This window comes from Alexandromys fortis, unplaced genomic scaffold (genome assembly GCF_014885135.2).
Source record: "Alexandromys fortis isolate MF-2015 unplaced genomic scaffold, M_Fortis_MF-2015_v1.1 scaffold_40, whole genome shotgun sequence".
In the NCBI taxonomy this organism is placed as follows: Eukaryota; Metazoa; Chordata; class Mammalia; order Rodentia; family Cricetidae; genus Alexandromys; species Alexandromys fortis.
The window spans coordinates 12,635,182-12,648,567 of NW_026067966.1; positions in this window are offsets into that span (position 1 = coordinate 12,635,182).

Here is a 13,386-nt window from a genome sequence, read left to right on the forward strand (position 1 = left end):
TAATCAAATCTCAGGTTCAATAACAAGAGGAAATGATACAGCGTAAGTATATGAAAAGCATGGATTTGTATGTCAGAACAGGAAGAGCACACATTTAAAAACGAAAAGAAACCCGACTGTCTTGTAGAACGATCAGCAAACTGCGAGTCTATTCCTGGGTCTGTTAGCCAGGGGCTGACTGGGTGTGTGAGTGCCTTAGTGTGTCAGGCTGCTGGGCCAGGGCCACATTTCTCAGTTCTTACTTAGAACTGCCCCTCCCAGAATTCTAGCTGTGAAGCTGACAAGGGGGTGGCTTCTTTCTGGTCTTCTCTCCTCCCTCCTCCCCTCCAACTTTTCCATGCTTTCGCTAGAATCAACTCTCCTAGGTTAAACTCCCTTCTGTGTGAAATGTGTGAAGTTGCTTTATAATTTTCTGACTAAAGTGTGATTTATGGGCTAATATTATCTTCACCATCATCATATTGATAGAATCATTCTCCTCTTATCTTAGGAACAGAGTCACCTTGTCACATACATCATAACAGCTCTTGAATCAAGTATGGTGGTTTGTGAAGAGCTGGCGATGACCATTACTGTAGATTCCATCTCTATGAGGAATGGGATCAGTTGGAATTCAACATGGCAGCCGGAAAGGCAGCCTCCATCTTACCTACCGTCAATCAGATAACATCAAATATGAAATCCACTTGCCAAGCCCAAACTAACTGGAAAAAGTTGAAAAAATAAATTAGTTGTGTGAATGTAAAATAACCTTTAATTTAAGTCTTTCCTCTTCAAAAGATAGAACAGATATTCTAGCCTCTACTGAGAACTATGGGTGCTGTTTAGAAATAGGTAAAAATTAAAGACATGAAGAATTGTGAGGAAACTTCCTTTCTTGTTTTTCTTCAAATACAGGAAAGTGGGGAAGAATTAATGAGAAAATATGAAAATAACTATAGTCCTATTTATCATAATGATGTGGTTTTATAATGTCTGATAAGAAAAAGCATCTCATGTTCCATCCAAATTTATAACACTCGATTAGCATATATCCCCAATACACACACTGCAGAATGAGGAGAGGATTTGCCTTGTCTTGAAAACTATGAGCAGGCTGTGGCTCGAGAGCCACTTTAGCTGGCAGTTTGTAAATGAAGCCTATTAATGTAACGACATTTAGAGTTTTTGTTTTTAATCATAGAATCCTTAAGCAGACCAGTTAGTTCTTCAGGGCCCTGGGACCGGAGCCCTCTGCCTCGCCCCAAATGTTCCCGCTAATGATGTCCTTACTTCCCCTCAGTGACTCACTTCAAAGCAGTAAGTTTTTGTCTTCACTTCAAGAAACCACTTTTGTGGCCGATTCTCTAAATTAGCATATGCATGTCTAATTGGCTTGCTCATGTCCCCTCTCTCAATTGGATGTTCCTTCTGGGTCATTTTTAAAGGATAACCGCACAAGCTTGAGTTGCTATGGGGTTGTTTTGGTGGTTTTTTATTTGTTTGTTTTAAGAAAGCTATCATTTTGCCAGTGCTATTTATATAGCTAGGCCTCAAATATTTATTTTTGAAGCAAGTGTGTGGAACAGGTGAGATGGTAGTAACACACCGCCTGTGTGTTAGTGCTGCCCACTGTACATTCACACATAGAGGGATACAGTGCTAAATATAAGCAGCCTGTGGTTTTCACTTTGGCAGTCTTGTGGTTACTAGCTAGCGCCCGACTGAGCCTTACCTGCAAACAACTAGAAATCAAGACAGAAGTCCTATAGACACCAGGAAAGAGACAGCACCATGCTACAGTCCATGATGGAAGGCAAGCAAACAGGTGAGACCCTGGATCACACTGCTTTCATAGAAAGTACTTTCTGCATTGTGGCCAGGGGACAGGCAACCTCAGTCAGGTTTGCAGGTTTTGTTAAATAAAAAGGACAGAGATTGGATCTGGACTGGAGGAGGCAGCTGGGATTTGTCTTGTATGACAAGGCACTGGAAGAGAGAAGCTATGAAAAGAGACAAGTCTAGGAATTAGTTCACTTTCCACTGCTTTCTTATTCTCTATGCCTATTCTCTTTTTCTCGTGTGTGTGTGTGTGTGTGTGTGTGTGTGTGTTTGCTCAAAGGCTTACAACATGCAGCCTTAATATTCTTGACACCCAACAAAAACAGTCTGCATTGTATAATGTATCATGATAATCAAACTTATTATATATTATGATAATCAGGAAGCAATGTTGATCTAACATTTGTACATTTGTACATTTGTGAGTCTAAGATTGTGCATGCTAGTCCAGGCCTGTAATTTTAACCTTCAGGAGGCAGTAAGATCATAAGTGCTAGCGAAGCCTAGGCTACCTAGCAAATTAATGCCTTCCTGGGTTTCATAGAAAGACAAAAACAAAGAAGCAAAAAAGGAAAGAAAGAAAAGAAAAGCCAAGAGAAAAAAGCATTGATACAATTCTCCATTGACAGAACACAGAGAAGGGAAATGTAACACTCTCCATAGGAACAGAAAAAAAAAGGAAACTTAAAATTTAATACCACGTCTTGATAGTATTTCAGCAAAGTGGGAATGTGGAAGAATGAACATTCTTTGTCTGGCAAATAACATCTGCAGAAAGGGAGGGAAAAAAGGAAGCAAATATTCTTAATAATGGATGTAACGGTGTAAGCGAATGCAGACAGATTGTCAAAATATAGACAGCTTTANCAAATCTGTAAGGCATGCAAACCTAATTTTCATTTGCAGACCATTATTTTAGAAAATTACGAAGTAGCAGGAATAAAAATGGACTAAAACTAATAAAATAGTCATCAAAAGATTCTTATCGTTTTGTACAAGGTCAACAATAAAGCTGTATTTCTGTATACTATCAACAAACAACTCAAAAACAGTTTAAAATAAATTAATTGTTAATTATTTGTTTATAATTAATTGTTAAAAAATATTGAAGATGGGGCTAAAGTTAAAAGCACTGACTGTTCTTGCAGAGGACCTGAGTTTGATTCTGGTGACCTACATGAGGAGACCACAATTAGCTGTACCTCTAGCTCTAGGTAATCTGACACCCTCTTTTGGCCTCCAACAATGCTTGTGCGTGCGCGCGCACACACACACTCACAGACACACACACACACACACACACGAGCACACACAAATCAAAGATGCAGAGTATGGTGGTGCATGCCTGCAATCTTAGCACTCAGCAGCCCAAGACAAGATGATAGTGCTTCAAAAGTATCTAAATAAGTACATAAATCAAAGAACATAAAATAGTAACATGCAATCTTAACAAATTATAAGTAAGTTCTGAATATTGAAAACCATGAAGTCTTGCTGAGAATTTTGAAGAAGACATTAATAAAACATCAAAGGCCAGATAAAAATCCATCCATAAATTAATTTTGCATCTAGTGATGTCTAGGTCACTATCTTAGCAGAGTTTTATGCAGAGCTAACAAATTAATCCTAAAATTTATGTTGAAAGGCAAAGATCTAGAAAAACAATATTTTGAGAAAAAAGAGCACATTTGAAAAACTTTCTTTGATTTCAGGACTTATTATGAAGCTAAAATAATAATGACACAATGAAATTGTTAAGAAAATAAAATAGAGATGCATAATTCAGAACAGAGACAACTAATATGAACACATGGTTTTTGACAAAGATGTGTAGGTAATCCAATAAAGACAGAAAAATCTTTTAGACTAATGACTAAAATCAAGAAACTGAAAAATCCCAAAGGAAACAGCTCTTGATACTTAGAATTTTAAGATGCCTTCAAAATCTGCTAAGCAAAGCTTTACATAGAATCTATAAACTCTAAAGTTTATACTGTCATGCCTCAGGACGTTCACTAAGATCCCTAAGACTCTACCCTCCTAAGTCACGCCTCAGGATGTTCCTTAGAGATGCTCCAATCAACTAGGAGCAAAATAAGGTGCTCACCTAGTAAACTCATGGCTGCTGAGAAGCTCCACCCCTGGTAGGGGGAGGTTCTTTGGCATTTTAATGGATGACTTTTCTAGAATTTTATACTTGTCTGGGAAGGAAAAAAAGCTAAACCCTTTTCTGCTATTTTTTTTCTTTAATGACTCAGAATACACAAACGTATACCAGCATATTTCTAAAGAGACCCTGTCTAAGAAAACAAAACTCAAGAATTCATCAAGAACACACAGAAAGAGGGGAGGGAGAGGGAGGGAGAGCAAGTGGGGGAAAGGGAGGAAGGGAGGGGGAGAGAGAGAGAGAGTCAACAAGTTCCTGCTTTCTGAAAGCAGCCATACTTGGCACTGCACCAATCATGGTGAATCAGACAGTCATGCCAACATACTGGACGTACGATGGTAAAGAGGAACAGAGAGGAAGAAAAAGATACGAAGCACAATGACAACTAATGCAAAAGAAAAGCCAGGTGGAAGATGAGATGGGATTGCTAACTCCATGCAGCAAAGACGTGGAAGGTCAAGCTGTGGTCTGCAGCCAATGCAATTCCTCTCCATTGCTGTCCCATCAACGTCTTACCAATAGACACAGTAGTTTGTTGCTTTAGTTTCCTTGTTTGATAAAGTTTTGAGCCTCAGAGATTCAATTTGCACTTTATACCAGTTTCCCATTGACTTTGACTCTTAGATAAAATGGTGTAATACACCACAATAAAGCTCCACTCGCTATACAGTGAAAGCATTTTTCCCTTTCAAATGAATATTAATGCATAAACTAACAATGTGTTTTCCTCATTTTTTCTTTTAAATCCTTACAGATGTAAGCTTTAAAAAATGCTAAGTAAAAATATGAAGCAAAAATTTTATTTTTACCCCTTCTTTGTTTTCCTCAAGGAGGTAGATGTCTCAGTGGGTTAATGTGATTTCTTGAATACGTTTTTTGATATATAAACAAGTAATGTATTTGTGTCCTTGAAGTGTAGAACTATGTTTACAAGCCCTAAAACAACCGGAGAGTAAACAGTGGGAAGTAAGTATGCACAGGCAAAGTGCATGGCTAATTTGGTTAATCAACTTTATCCTAAACTGAATGGCCCTGGCAACAGAGCTTGCTACAAGCTCCCAGCAGGGAAGAAGAAGGGTGCTAGTATGCCGGTAATTTACTGAACAGCAAGGATCATTGAGCTTGGTCTGAGTTGCTGTCCGTGTCTGAAGCTCTGATTAGAGAGGACAGGGTGAGGGGCAGTTGGTAGAACCCTGGGGGAAGCAGCAACTCTGGGCTTTAGTTTGAATTTTTGGAGAAGCAGTCGATTTGAGCCAGGATGTTGATAACAATGATCAGGTTAGAGTGAAGGACCAGGTTCTGGATTGGCTTGGTGTGGCCAGCACAGAACCCAGAGATTTTCACTGCAGAGATTTGGATTTTAAATTCCTCTGGCTTTCCATCCTGGTTACTCCAGGTGACTAGACCATGACTTTTAAATCCATTTAAGGTTCAGTATTTCCGATAGGAAGTTCTATGAACTGGCCACATCAATCTTAACCTGTATCACAATAGCATCATGCAAAATAGGCTCACCACCCTAGAGTCCATGTGTCTTACCTGTTCAACTTCCTCCATCCCCACATCCCACAGCATTGGCAGCCCCTGATATGTTTAGTATCTCAGTAGTTTGTCTATTCCAAATACCACAGATGTAGAACTGTATCATTCCTTTTGTGGGCTGGACCGTATGTTTAAGGGTCACATATGTTTTTGTAAACTTGATAGCTCATTTCTTTTATTACTGAATAGTATCCCATATTGTGAAGGTTTCACCGTTTAGCCATTAACAGACAGAAGGACATGTTAGTTGCTTGAAGTTTGGTATGGTTACAAATAAAGCCACTATAAAAATTTGCACATAGCTTTTCATATATATATATGAATATATATATATACACACACATACATACTTACATAATCATTTGGTAAAAATCTTGGCACACAGCTGTTGTTTGTATGGTAAACTGTGTTAGTCTTGTAAGAAACAGTCAGGCCATCTTCCAAAGTGGCCTTTTGAATTTCCCTCAGCAGTGGATGAGGACGCAGCAGCTTTGATGGGCATTGGTACCCTTAATGTTTTGTATTTTGGTTACTTACCTATAGGTTTGTAGCTATAGTGGTGTTGTTTGTTGTTTTAATTTACATTTTCCTAAATGGAAATGACGTTGGGCATCTTTTTTTTATATGCTTATTGGCCAGCTGTGTATTTTTGTGGTGAAGTGTTGATTCAGATCTTTTGCCCATTATTTAATTGGGCTGTTTGCTTTCCTAATGCTGTTTAGAGAGGTTTTCATATATTTTAGCTACAAGTCTTTTATCAAATATGTGACTTGCAAATATTTTCTTCCCAGTCTATGGCTTTATTTTTCCATTCTGTTAACAATGTCTTCACATACCTTCTAAATTTTAACAAAATCAAACTTATTTTAAAAAGTCCAACTTTGACAAAGCCCAATTTACATAAAATACAGAGTAGAGTTTTTTTTTTCTTTCATGGGCCATGCATATAGACACATATTAAACATCACTGACTGAAACTTCACGTGGATTTCCCTGTTTTCTACCAGAAGAGAATTGGGTTCTGCTTCCTATTTAGTCTTAGTGAAGGGTTTTGTTGTTTGTGGTGCTGGGAAAGGAAGTCTTGGTCTTGTCCACGCAAAGCCAAGGCTTCTGCTCTGAACTCTCTACCTAAATCTCTTATTAAAACTATAACTTGCAGGACTTCGGTGAAATGAAAATTTATTTGAGCAGGCATATTTTCCTTTCTGTATCTTTGTGTTACTGAGGAAATCAGTGTTCTTGGTCTCATTAATAGAAGAATTTAGAAACAAATTCAGAAAAGCTTAAAGCCAGTTTTCCTACAGTAGGAGAGACAAACAGGCCAGGCAAGCTGCAAATCCCAGCAGTTCTCGGAGAAGGAGATGGAGAGAAGAAAGACCGATAAATCACAGCGTTGTCAGCCAATAGCCACGCCTCAGAAAACAAGGCAGAGGAGAAGGGGAGTTCCACTTACAGGCTGAGAAAAGCTTGTTCTGGAAAACAAGTCCATATTCTGATGCTCTCAAGCTTGGCCAGTATCGAAAAGAAAAAGGTAAAGGAGAAGAAAAAGGGAAACAATTCTCTTCTCTGAGCAGCTCAGGACACCAGGCCGTTCACACTGCTCCATGATGAAAATCTGCGAGTGAGCACGGGGAGGAGGGGTCCCACAAGTGTAAGTACATCATCTCCACTAGGGGAAAGGAGCATGACCTTAACTGAATCAGTCTTCCTGATTGGAAGTCTCTGGACAGGTGATTAATAGGCTCAGCCTGATTGACTCTTAAAGGAGGAGCCAATAGTATATAATGTTCTAATTTTTTTTTGTAGCCAATTAAAATGTCATGACTCAATCCAGGGCCAGTCTCGTGGTAGTTTGAATAAAAACGGGCTCACATAGGCTCATGGGAGTGAGTGGCACTATTAAGAGGTATGGCCTTGTTGGAGGAAGTGTATCACTAGGAATGGGCTTTGAGGTTTCAGAAGCTCAGAAGCTCAAGCCAGGCCAAGAGACTCTCTCTCTTCCTGCCTGCTGATCTGGATGTAGAACTTTCAGCTATTTTTCCAGCACCATGTCTGCCTGCACACTGCCATGCTTTTCCAAAGAGGATTGGTATCAATGGTGATTTGAGCAGGCATATTTTCCTTTCTGTATCTTTGTGTTACTGATGCAATGTACTAAACCTTTGAACTGTAAGTCAGCCTCTTTAGAGTCTTCCTTTAGAGTGACCTGGTTGGCAGAGGCAGGTGGATCTCTGCATGTTTGAGGCCAGTCCGGACTATAGACTGAGTTCCAGGATAGTCAGGGCTACAGAGAGAAATCCTGTCTTAAAAAACAAAAACAAATACAAAACAAAACAAGAAGAACGAAGAAGAATTACTGCAGTCACTGTCTCTTCACGCCAATAGAAACCCCGAGACCTCAAAAAAGCCCTGATACCAATTCTCTTTGGAAAATCCACAGCCTCATCTCCCCCAAAGGATGGATCTGAAGAGAAAATAAATGGTTATCTCACTACAAATTCCTTGATGAGTTCAGAAAGAACTCATTCCTAACATGGTTTTCAGATCTACACCACAGTATCTTCCTAATGGCCCTTAGAGTCTTCACATTAGCTAACCTGACAGACACCAAAGCCACGTACGGCTCCTAAATATTTCATTTCTGCTGGGATATGTGGAAGACTGGGTTAAATATCACTGTAGTTGATGGTGGGAAAAAGTGGAGCCTGGCGGATACAGGCCACTTTCATGTAACTAAACTGTTACGGCCCTTGAGGTCAACCTAAACTTCCTTTGGGACAGAACTGCGTGAAGCCAGTTGCTGAACACTTGTTTTCTTCCCCTCATTGGTCAAAAAGTGATTTAATTCTACTCATCCTCTGCTAAATGCTACTTTAATGGCAGTATACATTTTGGTATGTATTATTCTTTCTGATCTCTATTTTTTTTAATAATTGCAGTGGTAATTTTCTCCTTAACCCTATAATGTGTTCTTTCTATCCCAAGTCTATTTTACTTTTGTGTGATTTTATTGCTGTATGGTCTTTTTGGCTTTGGATTGGTGTTTTGTTAGTGCCAATAATCAGCATATTGTCTGAACTTTGATTTGCATTTTTATCACCCTGTCAAGAAAGAAGTATTATAGTTTCCACTTAATATCGTATTTCCACCTATCTCTCCTAAGCAGAACATGTTTCACATTTTGTTTTTGATATGGTGATAGCTGATGTATAAATAGCATTTAATAACCATTTTATATTCATTGTGATATACGTCTTCTTTCTAATTTAATGATTTTGCTTTTATTTTTTCATGTTTACTATTCTTTATCTTTTTACATATTTTCCAACCTTTTAATCATCTATCATAGTTTTGTGTTGGTGATTCTTTTTCCCAGGAGGATCATTGGAAAACTCCACATAGACTTCTTCTCTTATTCAATATAGATGTATTGTCTTTTGGTGAAGGAGAGTTTTCTTGCAAAATGTTCTTTTGATCTTAATAAATACATTGTCATTATTATGTGAGATACTTTATTTGGTGATCTTTTTTTGTAAATTTAATTCCTTTAAAATTTTTTATATATTTTATGTACCTAGCACAGTTTCCCCTCCCTCCTCCCCCTCCCCCCCTTCTACCCTCCCATCCACTCCTCCTCCCTCCATCTTCATTCAGAAGGGGGAAGACCTCACTTGGGAGTCAACAAAGTATAGCATATCAAAGCAGGACAAATTTCCTCCCTCTGGCATCAAGGCTGGAAAAGGCATCACACAAAAGAGAATAGGTTCCAAAGAGCTATCTCATGTATCACTGGTCCTGGTCCCAGTGCTAGGTGCCCCACAAAGGACAAAGCTACACAACTGTCATCCACGTGCAGAGGGCCTAGTGGTCCCATGCCAGCTCCCTAGCTGTCAGTCCAGAGTCCCTGAGCTCCAAGTTCAGGTCAGTTATCTCTGAGGGTTTTCCCTTCATGATCTTGGTCCCTCTTGCTAATATAACACCTCCTCCCTCTCTTCAGCTGGACTCCCAGAGCTAGATCCAGTGCTCGGCTGTGGATCTCTGCTTCTGCTTCCATCAGTTACTAGATGAAGGCTGTGATGACAGTTACAGAGGAAGGCCAGTTCAGACACTGTCCATTATTGCTAGAAGTCTTAGCTGGAGGCATTCTTGTGGGTTCCTGGGAGTTTCCCTGACACCAGGTTTCTCCCTAACCCCAAAATGGGCCCCCTCTATCAAGATGCCTCTTTCATTGCTCTCCCCCTCAATCGCACCCCAACTCAACCATCCTGATCCCTCATGTTCCCATCCCTCCACTGTCTGCCCTGTATGACCCCTGCCATGGCAGTTTACCCAGCACAGCTCATCTCGTGCCTCTTCCCAGGGAGATCTATGCATCCCTCTTAGGTCCTCCTGGTTACTTAGCTTCTCTGAAGCTGAAGACTGTAGCCCGTTAGCCTATGCTTTGCATCTAACATGGTGATTTTTAACTCTTCCTTTCTTCCTCCCACTCCCTCTTTTCTTCTCTTCTTCCCTTTCCTTTTCTCTCCTCCCTCCTTACCTTTCTTACTGCTTAATGAAACACCTTTTTTTGTACCTCCCACTCTAAAATTTTAGAAAAATTCATTCTGTTTTGTTTGCTTTACAACCTGACCACAGTTTCCCCTCTCTCCTCTCCTCCCAATCCTTCTTTGCTCCTTCCACTTTGCTTTCCCTTCCCATCACTCCTCCATTTCTACTAAGAAAAGGGCAGGTGTCCCATGGATATTCTGTGTTTTTGTTAATCCTCTAATTATTACTTTTTGATCAGTTCTTCAATAGGAGGGTCAATCAATATGTGATATCATTTCTTTCTCTTTCTTCAAGATAGCATGAATCCACTCAGTTTCCCACTGAGACTGCTTATGAGTTCAATAAAGGTCCCAGGAGATTGCTATGGATTGGCTAGGATTATATAAACCCAGACGCTCTTGCTGTCTTCTGCTTTTCCTACTCAACTGGTTGAGCCAGTGGCTCCCAAAAGTTGCTGTATCCTGAAAATAGCAAGGGGTTCCATTTGCACTTCATGTTAACTAAATGAGAATCAGAGGGTAGGAGCAAACAGTAGCAACTCATATACCCTCCTCATTCCAGGTCCAAGGGAATTACCTCTCTTCCTTCTCCCACTTCCTCTTCTTCCTTCCTCATCTTCTATCCCACTCTCTTCCTTTCCTTATCTTTTAATCCTTCTTTCCCCTCCTATTTTCTTCTCTTGTTCTTTTCTAGCCATTAAATAGCTTCTAATTTGAAAATAGGTTTTGAAGTTGGCATCCACTTTTATAACTACATTTCCAAAAATTAATTTGGCTGTCTTTCAATTCTAAATGGTTTGGTGTTAGGAGCCAGTTCTTTTGTTCAATCATCTTTATGTTTTAAAACATCTGAGCTGAACAGAGATCTCTCAACAGAAGAAGTTCAAATGGCCAAAAGACACCTAAGGTCATGCTCAACTTCTTTAGCGATCAGGGAAATGCAAATCAAGACAACTTTAAGATACCATCTTACACCTGTCAGAATGGCTAAAATCAAAAACACCAATGATAGCCTTTGCTGGAGAGGTTGTGGAGAAAGGGGTACACTCATCCATTGCTGGTGGGAATGCAAACTTGTGCAACCACTCTGGAAAGCAGTGTGGAGGTTTCTCAGGAAATTCGGGATCAACCTACCCATGGACCCAGCAATACCACTCTTGGGAATATACCCAAGAGAGGCCTTATCATACAACAAAAGTATATGCTCTACTATGTTCATAGCAGCATTGTTTGTAATAGCCAGAACCTGGAAACAACCTAGATGCCCTTCAATTGAAGAATGGATGAAGAAAGTATGGAATATATACATATTAGAGTACTACTCAGCAGTAAAAAACAAGGACTTCTTGAAGTTTGCAGGCAAATGGATGGAAATAGAAAACACTATCCTGAGTGAGGTAAGCCAGACCCAAAAAGAGGAACATGGGATGTACTCACTCATATTTGGTTTCTAGCCATAAATAAAGGACATTGAGCCTATAATTCGGGTTCTTAGAGAAGCTAAATAAGAAGGAGAACCCAAAGAAAAACATATAGGCATCCTCCTGAATATTAACCTTCATCAGGCGATGAAAGGAGACAGAGACAGAGACCCACATTGGAGCACCGGACTGAAATCTCAAGGTCCAAATCAGGAGCAGAAGGAGAGAGAGCACGAGCAAGGAACTCAGGACCGCGAGGGGTGCACCCACACACTGAGACAATGGGGATGTTCTATCGGGAACTCACCAAGGCCAGCTGGCCTGGGTCTGAAAAAGCCTGGGTTAAAACCGGTCTCACTGAACATAGCGGACAATGAGGACTACTGAGACCTCAAGAACAATGGCAATGGGTTTTTGATCCTACTACACGTATTAGCTTTGTGGGAGCCTAGGCAGTTTGGATGCTCACCTTACTAGACATGGATGGAGGAGGGTGGTCCTTGGACTTCCCACAGGGCAGAGAACTCTGATTGCTCTTTGGGCTGACAAGGGAGGGGGACTTGGTTGGGGGAGGGGGAGGAAAAGGGGAGGCGGAGATGGGGAAGAGACAGAAATCTTTAATAAATTAAAAAAAATATTAAAACATCTAGCACTTTTCTGCCCCTCTTAGGCATTACAGTTTCAGCTTCAACAACAAAACAATGCATTCTCAGGAAGCTCATCCCAATGACATACAACAAGAGCAACAATGTATTTTCAGGATGCTCAGGCCAATGACATACAACAACAGCAACAATGTGTTCTCAGAAAACTCATGCCAATGACATAGTTTCGGAGAGTGGGAGGAGAGAGGGTGTGAGCAGACAGGAGCTCACAGCATTCAGTTTGAGGATTCAGTCTGATTTGTGGAGACAGGATCTTTCCCCCTTTGGTCTGAGGATTTGGTAGAGACGAAAAGTCTCTCTAGTGGCTGGCTCCTTTACTTCTCTGATCTTTGAGCATCGATTCTGAGTTTTTACTGTGATTGAGACCAATTAGAATTCATGCTACAGTTTACTGTCCTATGTTCCCCTCTTACACATTGCCGTCTTCTTCCAGTTTTCTTTTCTTTTGCTCTTGTTAGCCCCATTTCTCTCACACTAGGCACTTTCCTTGGATTTATGAACATTCTTGAGTGTTTGCTCATAATGAGATGTCTGGGGACCCCAGATGCTTCAATGAACCTGTGATTCTCTGAAGAGCTTTGAACACCCCCACTGGACACATTCGATATTTTCAGTACCATGGAATGGTCTTGTTCTCTTGAGAGAAGGTGCATCACTCTCTGTTGGAGGCGCCAGTGGGAAAAGGAAGCCAGGTTTAAAAGTTGGGATGCAAACATGCATTTAAATCTTATTTGTGATAAGGACCCTAAGTGCTCCCATTGCACCCAGGTTGAGAAAGTCCTGTATCTGTAAAATAAGCAAGCCTCCAAGCTCCTTCCGAGAAGGCAGGGCCAGGTGGCAATGCGGAAAGGGGGAAGAGGCAGACAGAGACCTGTCATATCGTAATTTCCTGGATCCTCTTAGCTTTTGTTTTGCCTTTCTTCATTCTTTCTTCTAGAAACACTGGCATCAACCCTTGCCTCTCCCATGTTGGAAATTAGATTATTTCTCATCAGTCTCCCTTTTCAGTTCAGGATTTGACTTTTTCATATGGGTCTATTAAATATGCATGTGTATAAGTATGTATGCAAACATACATATGTATGTACGTCTCTATCTAAACCTAGTAAACCATTTCCTCATCAGCTTGCTTTTGGTGTTGGTGTTTCATCCTAGAAGTAACCCTATAGACATTATCTGTTGAATTTTCACCTTCAAAGCTTTGCTCCTATTTTCCTCTAAGC